Source organism: Suricata suricatta, chromosome 3 (assembly GCF_006229205.1).
Source record: "Suricata suricatta isolate VVHF042 chromosome 3, meerkat_22Aug2017_6uvM2_HiC, whole genome shotgun sequence".
NCBI classification, from domain to species: domain Eukaryota; kingdom Metazoa; phylum Chordata; class Mammalia; order Carnivora; family Herpestidae; genus Suricata; species Suricata suricatta.
In genome coordinates this window covers 148,943,632-148,955,989 of record NC_043702.1, presented here as the reverse complement: position 1 = coordinate 148,955,989, position 12,358 = coordinate 148,943,632, and the positions used below count along the sequence as shown (strand labels likewise).

At 48.7% G+C, this 12,358-nt stretch overlaps 1 pseudogene; it reads left to right on the top strand.

Annotated features, from left to right (window-relative positions):
* Positions 1-11,527: 11,527 nt before the first annotated feature.
* On the top strand, positions 11,528-12,096 carry LOC115287238 (annotated as a pseudogene).
* Positions 12,097-12,358: the final 262 nt, after the last annotated feature.

The window sequence follows — 12,358 nt, the reverse complement described above, 5'->3', positions numbered from 1 at the left end:
TGACTTATCCCCTGTGTGATTTTCTTGGAATATAAGATCTTATTAGCTCTGTGGCTTTAAAAAGCTTGAAAACCTGAACTTCAACCCAACCTATTGAATAAACAACCGCTTACTGTATAGATAAGGAAACTGAGATCCAGAGAGGCGGTAAACTTAATCAAACCCACTCATGAGATGGGGAAGGGCCTGATGCCCAGGAGGAGACACCCAGAAGTGAGCCCTCCTCTGTGTGCTGGCCTGTCCATCCTCAGAGAACCCCCTTGAGCACTAGCCCTTTAAACCCAGAGCTTGGTGAAGGCAGAGTCTTGGCTTTCACGGCCCCCCTAACTCACAAGGGTTCGAGGTCAGCTGCTGCCCCACCCAGAGAGAGCCAGCATCAAATGGCCACCCATTTCCACAATAATAAAGGCGTAACAGGTGCACAGCAACTTAACATTTATGAAGATTTACATTATGTCCCACATAAAACATCCCATTTAACGTTCACCACACACCTGGCAGGTAGCAAAGTCGTTGCCAACTGAGGCCCAGAGAGGTTAAAAGGAAGCCACCTGGCAGAGCGAAGACTGACCCAGATGTGGTGTGGTTTAGCCATGGAGGGGTGTGTGAGGGCGGGAGGTGACTGAATCACGGCACCCATTGGTCTGGAAGAGATGTCTGGAGAAGAGGATCTCCAACAGCCTCAGCCATTCATTTGCTTGTGCAGCTGGTATTTATTAGACCCTAGCATGAAAATGGCACCGTTGTAAGGTACCCTCCAAGAGTTCAGAGCGTGGGGCCTGGAAGTCAAGGCCAGTGTCATGCCTGCTTAGAACAAGCTAGAGTTCCAGGGGGTGTGTTCCAGGTGCCAGAGAGGAGGCAGAGAGCTCCCTGGGCTGTCCCAAGCTGGGAAGGGCCCTGGAGAAGGGGCCGGATGCTCTGTGTTTGTGGAGAAGTTCTGGTAGCAAGGAAAAGATGGTTCTGGGCAAGCCCAGAGGCTTGGCTCGTGGGGCACTGGCCTCGGGCTGGGCAGCAGGGTGACAGCTGGGGGCTGTGCTGCTGGCAGCCACCCAGGAGAGGCTGAGAAGACTTGAGTGGGTGGTGCACCCAGCTAAACCCAGGAGGCCTCAGCCCCGGTTGCAGCTTTAGCTTGTAGCGCTGGGTGAATCCCAACCACTCACCATGTCTCTCTGAGCCTCTGTCCTTTTACCCATAAAAGAGGAATGATTGCATCACCCTTTGGTTTGTTTGAACGTGCCTTTCAGGTTGTAAATCACTAGACATATATCATGGTCTACTATTGGCAACGGGAAGCCCCTGAGCGTTTTTGACCAGGAGGCTGAAGGATCTGAAAGATGCTTTGGAAAGACCATTCTGTGACCCTGTGCGGCGTGGACTGGAGGAAGGAGAGGCAGTACAGAAAGACCTGTCTTGGTCAAAGAAGATTAAAATCCAAACATAAGAGGAAGCAATAGGGAACAGAGAAAATGGGCAAGAGAGATGTCACATGGGACTCCCGGGCTCGTTGGCCAGTCACGCAGAAGAGCCAGGGAGAATGGAGAGGCAACGGCTCAGATTTCCAGCTTGGGCTCCTGGGGAATGTTGGCAGCTGTTGAGGCGGACGTGAAGCAGGAGAGGCAGGTTTTGGGCACTAGGGGAAGGATGACAGGTTGGGTAGGATGTACCTAAGGGGACCTCCAGGAGCAAGGGCCAGCAGGCTTGTGGACATGGCCAAGGGGACAGTTAGAGCTCTGGCTGGGTCATCTCAATTGAGGTGGTGGTCAAAGCTTTAAGAGAGATGAGGTCACTCTGGCTGGACAGAAGTGGGCTGGACAGAAGTGGGCTGTGCCCACAGCACCCGGAAGCAGAAGAACCCGAGGAGGGAACAGGCAAACAGGGATTTCAGGAAGAAGGGTGCTGAGTGGTTCAGGGCGGGAGAACAGCGGTGAAGGATCTGAGGAGAAAGTGGTAGGATTTAGGGACTAGAAGGGAGACGAGCAGGTTGGGAGCACCATCTCCGGGGTTAAGGCTAGAGCAGGTCGGGAAAGGGTGGCGGAGCCGTGGGTGCAGACAAGGCTTTGAAAGAGCTTGGCAGGGAAGAGAAAAAAGATGGACTGTTAGCTGCAGGAGAGTGGGGTCAAAAAGAGGTTGGTTTTAGGCGGAGAGATCTGAGCATGCTCACAGCCTGAGAGAGCGAAGCAGGGGCAAGGGAGAGATGAATCAGAGGGAAGAGAAACTGAGAACAGAGCCCACTTGTCAGGTATCCTAAGTGGTTGATGACAGCTGTCTGAGCACAGAGCTCTAGATGCACACAGACCTGGAGGTACCAGCTCTCCGCCATCACCGTGCCCCTCTCGCCCCACTCCCCCACTGAGTCTTGGGGGGAGGTCCCCCCAGGCCTTCAGCCCCAGCCTGTCTCTCCCGAATTCCCCCTCCCGCCCCCACTAGACACGTAGCCAGCAGTTTGCCCTGCCACGTTGCACATCAATTAAAGAATCAGCCTCCTCCTGGCACCAGCAACTCCTCATCTGGCAGCCCATGACCCGGCTCCACCCCTGACCCCAACCCACAGGGCGCCAGCCATGGCTTCCTTGGCTTCTCTGGCCCTGACTGCAACCAGAGAAGTACCTCTGGGCAATCTACCTGCCACCCCACCAGTGCCTGGAAGACCCCGAGTTGCCTCCGCCACCTAACAGACTCCTTAGGGCTCCCTGCACAGACCACCCCTTCCTGGCCAATGCATGCTCCCCACCTTACTTGCCTCCCCCAGACACCACCCCATAGGGATTCAGGGGGCAGTGATCCCCTACTTTCTCTCCTCACAGTGGGAAAAAAGGGAAATCAAGGCAGGGGAGCTCAGATGCCTGTTGTGCGAGGTTGGGCAGAATGGCATCGGGACGCCTTGATGCTTCCCTATTCTTTCCCACACATCAAACAGTGCCCTTGCTCCCCGCAGGAAAGAGAAATATGCCCACTACCTTCTGTATGTTCTGAGAGGGAGAAGCAGGTCATGAAGACTGGGGGAAGGGGGCAAGAAAGGGCCGAAGTCGAGTTTCTAGATTAAATTCAGGACACCCAGTTTTTTCACAGCTCTGTTGATATAGAATTTACATACCATAAAGTTCACCCATCTGAAATGTACAACTCAGTGATTTTTGTTCAGTATAATTGCAGAATTGTGCAACCATCGCCATCATTTAATTTTAGAACATTTTCATAACCCTCCAAAAAAACCTTGCACCCATTTGCAGGCACTTCCCTACCCCTACCCACTCCTACACAGATCCAGGCACTTACTAATCTACTTGCTTCTCTATGCCTTTTGCTATTCTGGACCCTCCTGTAAATGAAACCAGACACTACGCGGTGCTTTCTAACTGGCTTCTTTCACTTAGCATAACGTTTTTAAAGTTCATCTATATTGTACATGTGTCGGTGCTTCGTTCTTTTTTAGGACCGAATAATATTCCTTCGTGCGTCTGTACCACATTTGGTTTATCTGTGCATCAGTTGACAGACATATGGGTTGTTTCTACTTTGAGACTATTATAAATAATGCCGCTATAAAATTCGTGTATGAGATTTTGTGTGAACATATGTTTTCACTTGTTTTGGATCGATGCAGAGAGAAGGAGGGGTAGAGCCACGTGTCTGGGCCTTCGTCACATCTACCCCAGGCATTGGCCGGCTGCCTGGGGCCGAAGCTGTTGCCATCCTCTTTAACGGGTTAAAACACAGAGGCTCAGAAGGAGGGGAGCCACCAGAGGCGAGAACTGAAACATAAGCTCAGGCCTCCGATTCCCAGTCCAGGGTTCTTTGCACACATCACAATGAGCCCCCCTCAGAGAGTCTGCAGCAAAACATCTGGAATTTGAAAAGCGAGATAAGCGATGTGAGTAGCCACCTTGTCACACTGAACTCATTTAGGTGCTTTGGGGACCCTGTTCTGGGGTGAGGCTTCTTGGAAAGAGCGGGGTAGAGAGCTCACGTGTGGAAAGGCCCCTCTCCTCCACCGGGACCCCTGGGAGTCTGTTGCAGAGCCTTCCATATACAGGCTGCCACAGTGATTGTCGGGAGGAAGCCCCACCCAGCAGGGACAGGAGCCAGGGGACTAGGCACTGACTCCATCACGCTGCGGAATCCAAACGGGTCTGCATTCTTGGGAAAAGAACAGACAATCTCAGGCCTGACAATCTGGCACAAATTCTGGCTTCAGCCCTTTCTCTCAGCTCCAGTCTTACGCTGATCTTAAGCAGAACTCTAATACCAACTGGGGATTATTCCGTTCATATCTGTCTCGCCCCTCTACCCTGAGCCCAAAGGCCTGTCACCAGAGAGCCCTGGGCCTGAAAGGACTTTGCACTAAGTGCATTTTCCTGAAGTCAGGGTGGCGAGGTGGGCTGTGATCTGGGTTCCCTGCCTCCTCTGCAGGCCCCCCACAAAGTCCCAAATTCCAGGCCAGAGGAACAGACAGGAGTTTGCTGGAAGTGTCCACCTGTACCCAAGAGCCACCCACTCTATCTGGCTGGTCAGGTGCAGTGGGAGGCACAGTGGAGCCCTCCAGTTGCCAGGGTTTCCTATTTTAACCGCTGTCCGTGGCCCACAAGTTGGACAGGCTTCAACCAGAGCTGAAAATTAGTTTCTAGTGCTTAATAGAGCTCAGGAAGCATTTATTGAATGCTGAATGTTCAGAATAACAGTACAAGAGAACTAGCAACGTCTTATTGTTTAGAACGCATTGAACTCTCACAGCATTGCTAGTGAACTTACTATAATTATCTTCCCATTTTGCAGGCCAGGAAACTGAGGCTCAGGGAGGTGTGCGGATCCGCGGAGCGGTAGCATCCCAAGCCAGAGGCAGCCTCTCGGCTCAGGGCCGTTGCCTGGGCCTCGGGCTCCCCCTGCTGGCCGGACGGAAGTCTGGGCGTGGGGTGAATTGCGGGCCAGGGCTGGCCCCCCACTCCCCTGAGCTCCCGCTCTTTCCCCAGCCCCCTCAGTGCTGGGTGCCTGAGGCTGGAGGAGGAGCCATATCTGGGCCCAGGGACTGGGCGACTCGAAGGTGCACTGCGCCAAGTGTCACATTAGATGCTCCACCAACAGAGTGCACCAGACCCATGGGAGACTGAAGGGGCCCCTGCCCCCACCTCCCCAGGCTTCCTCTTGCTCATCCGGAGGGAATGAAGAGACTCCTGTCTCCAGACGCCCAAACCAAAGTGCTTGGCTCCCTTTTTTTCCAGGCAAAGTCTTATAAACCAGCCCAAAGGGATGGGATCGCTCCTATTTGGAAAAATCTCCAGAGAAAAGGATTTTCTAGCTTCTTTACTTTCCACCTATCTCATCTAGCTGCTCTCAATTTTGACAATGAAAAGGGCCAAGTTAGGCCCATCCACCTCTCGCTCCTTCTGGAAATGGGGGACTGCTGGCTCTTAGCCAAGCATTTTGTTAATTCAATCCTCCTCGAAGATTATGGGTTTGGCCTGCCGAGCCAAATGAATGTGACATCAAATCTTATTACTGTCCCTTTTTAGTGTCGGACTTTGAGCATGTTACTTAACCAAGAAGACTGTTTTCTCACCTGTAAAACAGAAGTTATAATACTTTCATAATGGGCTTTTGGAAGGATTCAGTGATGAATTATCAAATCAACAGCACTGTGTGTTAGCGAGAGTTCTGTAAGTGTTACTAGTAATTATCATGATTTTCATAATTCTTACCTACTCTTTCACTTAAAAGAAATGGGGTGAGGGGTGCAGCAGGCAGGTACTTCCGGGCAGAAAAGTCCCGACTGTCCCATCATGTGTCCGTGACTTCCCAACCTGGTCACCTCCTTGTGCTCCTACCCCTTATCTGCAAGGGGAGGGCTGGCAGCTGCTGCCCTCCCTTCCCCGGGCCCTGACCCAGCCAAGGGCCTGGCCCAGCTGCTGGAATGGCCCGAATGCCTCAGGTTTAGGACTAGGTAGAGGACAGCTGGGGATGGGGGTGGAGGGTGAAGGGGCAGAAGAGGAACACTGTCCTCTCTGTGTCCACTTCCCCTGCTGCTTCCTAAGCCTTTCAGGTCAGCCTGGAACTTCTGACCTCCCTACTAACTCAATCGTGGTGGGGGGCCGGGTGGGGCTGGGTGGGAGGCATTCTCTCTCTTTCCCTCCTTTATCCTCTGCCTCTCATGCCTCCTCTCCATGGCTGAGCCCCACTCCACCCCAGCCCACTGTCCCCCTCCCATGCCCTGACTCCCTCTCCCACCCACGTGCTGCCCAGCTGTCACCGGCCCTGAGCTGGGCACTCCGCCCGCCTGCCCCACTCATGAATCGCCAGCATTCACACTCTGGCCCCAGAGCCTCCACCTGTTCCCCTCGGTCTGAGCAGCAGGGCTGTGTGGCCCCATCTGTTGTCCTCCATCCAGGAGTCAGTGCAAGAGACTAAACTTCAAAACCCCCCAGCTTTCACCTGCCAGGATGGGGGGTGGGGAGGGCTGGCTGAGAGGCAATGGTCTGAATCAGGGGCATCCCTGTGTCCTGGAAAAGCAGATCTTGTTGTTTTTCCACCCGTACTGTCTGAAACAACCTACATACCATCTGGGGGGTTGTGGGGGAGGGGGAGAGCCTACTCTTCCCAAAAGAACATTTGCAGATTAGTAACATTCCCTTACTATGTTTCACGTCTTCATGGCCAGCTCCCGAAATCTAGGCTGGTCAGTGAACAATGTAAACAGAAAGACACAACAGTGGCAACATTCATTTAATTAATTTTTTTGTTATACAAGAAATATGTGAATACATTTTCCTTGATTAAAAACAAAAACATGAAACCATTCCAGTTCACGTTCAAATTCCCTCTGACTTGTCCAAACCCCTTCTCCTAAACAAAGAGATGACCGCAGTTACCAGCCTGTCCATATGTTTGCATAACGTATCCTCAGAAAATCTAGGGTACTATCCTGTGGGTTTGGCTGTTGCTGTTATTTTTTACATAAATTGTAACTACAAATATTCTGCAACTAAAGTCACTTAAAAAAAGGTTTTATCTGTCTGAATCGGTAAGTATAGATCTACAACAATCTCTTTAAACGCTACGTAATATTCTCAGTATGGACACATCATCGTACACTTAGCTATTCTCCTATTGATAGACATTCATGTTGTCTCTCTTTTTCTTCCATGACAAACACTGTGTCCCTGTCACGGGCTTGAGCCTTCTGTCATTGCCCTGCCTGATCCTATGTTCCCACCCCTTGTGGGCAAGGTTTGTCATTTATGCTGTTTTAAGGGTACACAAATAGCAAAAGTGACCTTAGGAGCATTTTCATAACCAATTTGTTGTAAGGTTTTTTTCAAACTCCTGGGTTCCACTGAGAGGATTTCTTGTTTTTCTTAATATAATTTATTGTCAACTTAGCTAACACACAGCATATACAGTGTGCTCTTGGCTTCATGAGTAGATTCCTATGATTCATTGCTTACATACAACACCCAGTGCTCATCCCAACAAGTGCCTTCCTCAATGCCCATCACCCATGTTCCCCTCCCATAAACCCTCAGTTTGTTCTCTGTATTTAAGAGTCTCTTATGGTTTGCTTCCCTCTCTGTTTGACTATTGTTTTCCCCTTCCCTCCCCCATGGTCTTCTGTTAAATTTCTCAAATTCCACATATAAGTGAAAACATGTATCTGTCTTTCTCTGACTGACTTATTTCACTCAGCATAATACCCCCATCCATCCACATTGTTGCAAATGGCAAGATTTCATTCTTTCTCATTGCCAAGTAGTATTCCATTGCATATACAAATCACACCACTAAGATGATTTCTATATCCACATGGGTGCCAATTACTATTCTTGGAAAGACAGCTGTGCTCAGGGAAGCAGAAGGAGACACAAGAGATAGCAAAGAGAGGAGCTAGTGAACATGGGGGAACATGAAAAAGAAGTAAAAGAACCTGCCTATTACAGCCATCTCTGCAAGAGGGAAAACCCGGAGCTGTCCAGCAGAGAGGAAACAGTTAAGTGAACCTTGGCATATCTATTCTACGGAATATTATGCAGCCATTGAAATGATAATTATGAAGACCATGTAGGAGCATGGAAAATGCCTCTGATATTAAGTTAAAAAGGAGACTACAAAATTAAAACTGCATTATGATTACAACTCGGCAAAATGATGTGGGCGTACAAAGACGGGAAGGGAATCTAGACAAATGAACACAACTGGATTTGTTGTGGTAGCAGAATTGTGGGCGCACTATTATTATCGCTTACTTCCATTACTGTTGCTGTAATATTGTTTTGTGTAATATATGATTAATGCTAAATAGCAACTGGAAGAAGGAAGGGAAGGAAAATGAATAAAAGAAAAGAAGAGAGGGAGGGAGGAGGTCCTGGATGAAGAGATGAGGAAGGGGGGTTGGAGTAGAAGCCTGTGTTCTGGGGGTTGGGCCATCTTTAGCACTCCTGTCAGCTGCAATGTCGACTCAGGCTGTTCCTCCAGTGTCTTTGGTCTGAAAACAGTTTTCACCGTACACAGAAGATGTATACTCCCCTCCTGCTACCCTCCAGTATTTTTTAAAAGCTCCCAAGGAGTTAGGGATACCACGTTCAGGATTTTAAGGGACTCAGTCTAGGAGGTAGGGAGACATGAGGGCTAGTTACATAAGCAATGACAGATAATCAACAAATGCTCAACTAGAGGTCTAATCCTCTGAAGCTGGAGGCTATAGGGTCCCAGAAGCCTTCACAAGCTGAGTCTCAAAGAGAGGCAGGAGATTGGCAGGTAGAGAAAAGGGGGTAGCATCTATCCTATGTAGAAAGCACATGTGCAAAGGCACTGGGACCTAAACACATACACACAGCACACATACATCACCATTTAGCTTGGCTAAACATAGGGCTTGGAAGGAACAGGTGCATGCGATGAGGTCTTGGATTTATCTGAGGGCAAAAAGAAGCATTGCAGTGTCTGATCAGAGCAGTAGCACACACCGAGTTGTGCCTTGGAGAAGACCCTTGAGACAGTGAGGAGAGTGGGTGGGAGTAGGCCAAAGTGGAGCAAAGGGCCACCAGCTAGGAGGTTACTTTAAGAGTTCTGATGGGAAGGAGCAGGACCCTAAACCGGGGCAGTTAATGGCATAGGAGCAGAGGGACTAACTCAAGAAATTCTTATGAAGCAACAATAGAACATTATTCATTCATGCAGTCAACATCTTTGAGGGTCTGCTAATGGCATTGAGCATTCAGAGATGGAAGACAGTCTCTTTCCTAAAAGGGAAGATGGACAGGGAGACAGATGGCTCTAGAGAGATGTGAAAAGTGCCACAGAAGGGATAAGCCAGGGAGGGAGGCCGGGGGATGGGGGCCAGGGGCAGATGGGACTTGGGAAGGCAGGGAGGTGCTTCTAGGTCCCTGCCTCGGATGTTAAATAGACAGTGGAGCCATTGACTGGGTCAGCAAGTGCAGGACAAAGGCGTGTCTGCAGGCAGATGATGACTGTGACTTGGGTCTCTCATTCTTGTTTTGCTCCTACCCCACCGAGAAGAGCCAAATGTGGCTTAGGCTGCCTGTTGCCATCCCAGTTGAGTGAATCACATGGAAAGCACCTAGAATAGTTCCTGGCACAGAGTAAGTGCTCAACAAATGCTATCTTAAAGGAAACAAGTAAAACGTGCAGAAACTTAAAGCGAGATTCACACTTAACAGGCTGCCTCTCTCCATGAAACCAGGGAAAGACTTGTGATCCTGTGGCCCAGAAAGGCAGTCCACCAAAGACTTTTAGCCAAATCAGACCTCAACCTCTCAAGAAGAGGGTGTTAAAAAAAAAAAAAAAAAAAGAGTGTGGCTAGAGGTGCCTGAGTGGCTCAGTTGGTTAAGTGTCTGACTCTTGATTTCCACTCAGTTCATGATCTGATGGCCATGATCTCATGGTCTTGAGATCAAGTTCCCCATTGGGCTCTGTGCATGGACCCTGCTTGAGATTCTCTCCCTCCCTATCTCTCTGCCCCTCCTCTCTCTCTCCCCCCTCTCTCTTTCAAAATAAATAAACTTAAAAAAAAAGAGTGCGTGTGTGTGGCTATAAACATGCAAAAACAGAGTTCACTGCTGATACGCTTCTGCAAAGAAAAGCAAATTTGGGGGCACAGGGGTCTCGGCAGTTTAGTCCCACTGAAAGAAGTTTGAGCGGCATCCATCATTTGTTTGACGAGTATGGACCAGGCACTCTGCAAATCACATTCATGGTGTGACACCACAGAGCAAGTCACTAACATTGTGAATCTCCTTTCTTCGTGAACTTTTGTTCAAAGTTTGGAAGAAGATGAAGCAGAGGGTGAAGACATTGTTTATGTTGATGCTGTTGGGTGATGACATCACGGAAACTTGTCTGAAAGATTTACTGAACAGCTTTCCCACCAGAGGGAATTAAAAGACTTTGAAGGACCCAACTCCTCAAACCTCAGGCGGCTCGCATCTTACTGATGTGACAAGACTTGTAAACACGCTCATCTCGAGTGTCAAACACTGCTGATGCATTGGATGGCGGAAGTCCTTGTGTTGAACTTAAGCTTGGACCCACAGGCACAGCGACTGACCACTGGAATCTGCTCTCATTTATTATTGCTTGACTACTCTGGGCACAATGAAATCACCAGTGGTAAAGAATGGCAGTGTTATCTGATGGGCATGAAATCACCTTTTAGGAGAAATTCTCAGATTTTGGTAAGTATGAACTTTGCTTTGAGTTTCTGTATTTGTTTACCTTTTTAAAGTTAACATCTACTGAGTGTTTCTATGTGCCAGGCACTATCCTTGGCCTCACAATTAATCTGTGGGGTAGTTGCTAGTATTACTCTCATTGCACAATAATAAAATGGAGACATAGACAGGTTAAGAAGCAAACTTAAGTGGGAGACCTTGGACTCTGACCCTGGCGGTCTGACGTCAGTGCTCTTGACCACTCTTTGTAAACTTGAGATTGGATCCAAATCCTGGAGCCGCAGCCCTGCCAGTGGGGCTTTATCTCCACGGAACATTTATGATGAAAGTGAATTACACTCACTGAGTGAACTCACTTTCCCTACAATTTCAGAACACGCTGGATAACGCACCCATTGTGTCGTCTCACTCGGGACAATGTTTGGGTCCCTTTCTTTCTTTCCATAAAACAACTGAGATGAACGCTGAGGACTGTCACTGGTGATGCGGATCTGGGGCCTGTGTCGACACGTGCCTGGCTGGAGGACACTCCGCTGCTCCTCTTGGTAAACACCTGTCCTCAGGGACTTCACCGACACTCAAAACGCACATCTAGTGCCGGCCCTCAGGAGTGCGTTTCTGTATAAACTGTGTTCATTCCATCTGTACTGCGTTTGTGTTGCTGGTAAAGACCCGTACATTTGTTCAGCTAGCATCACTATTGTTATTAATTTTTAAAAGTGGTGAGCTTCTGGTTCTAAAGTATAGCAGAGGAATTTACTGACCGATCTTCTCACTAAAGACAACTAGAAATACTGGACAAAATAATTTAAAAAGCTCCTTTGTACTCTTTTGCCGCATCCACTGTGAGAATGAAGGCGATTCTCAGCAATCAGATTGTTGACATTCCAGAAAACATCAACATCACTCTGAAGAGACGCGCTGCCACCGTGAAGGGCCCCAGAGGAACCCTGCAAAGGGACTTCAGTCACATCATGCAAAACTCAGTCTCTTCGGAAAGAAAAAGAAGAGGCTCTGAGCTGACAAATGGTGGGGAAATGGAAAAGAGCTGGCTACCGTTTGCACTCTGTCATCATGGACAGAGCATGATGAAGGGCATTACACTTGCTACAAGATGGGGTCTGGGAATGCTCACGGTCCCATCAAGGTCATTGCTCAGGAGAATGGTTCCCTTGTTGAAATCCGAAATTTTGTGGGTGAAAAATACATCCACAGGGTTCAGATAAGGCCAGGCGTTGTTTATTCAGCATCTCAACCCCAGAAGGATGAGTTAATTCTTAAAGGAAATGACATTGAACTTGTATCAAACTCATCTGCCTTGATTCAGCAAGCCACAGTAGCTAACAACAAGGATATCAGAAAATATGGGGAGGGTATCTATGTTTCTGAAAAAGGAACAGTTCAGCAGGCTAATGAATAAGATCTAAGTTACCCGGTGACAGAAAGAGCAAGATGCCAGATGAAATTTTAAAGATGGAATAAAAGCTGTATTGATTTAGGGATTTTTCTTAAAGCAAAACAAACACACACACAAACAAAAATACCTTTCAAACCTTTTTAAAATATTTAGTTATTTTTGAGAGAGAAAGAGCATGCACGTAAGGGGCAGACAGAGGGAGACAGAGGATCTGAAGTGGGCTCTGTGCTGACAACAGAGAGCCCGACGTAGGGCTCGAACTCAC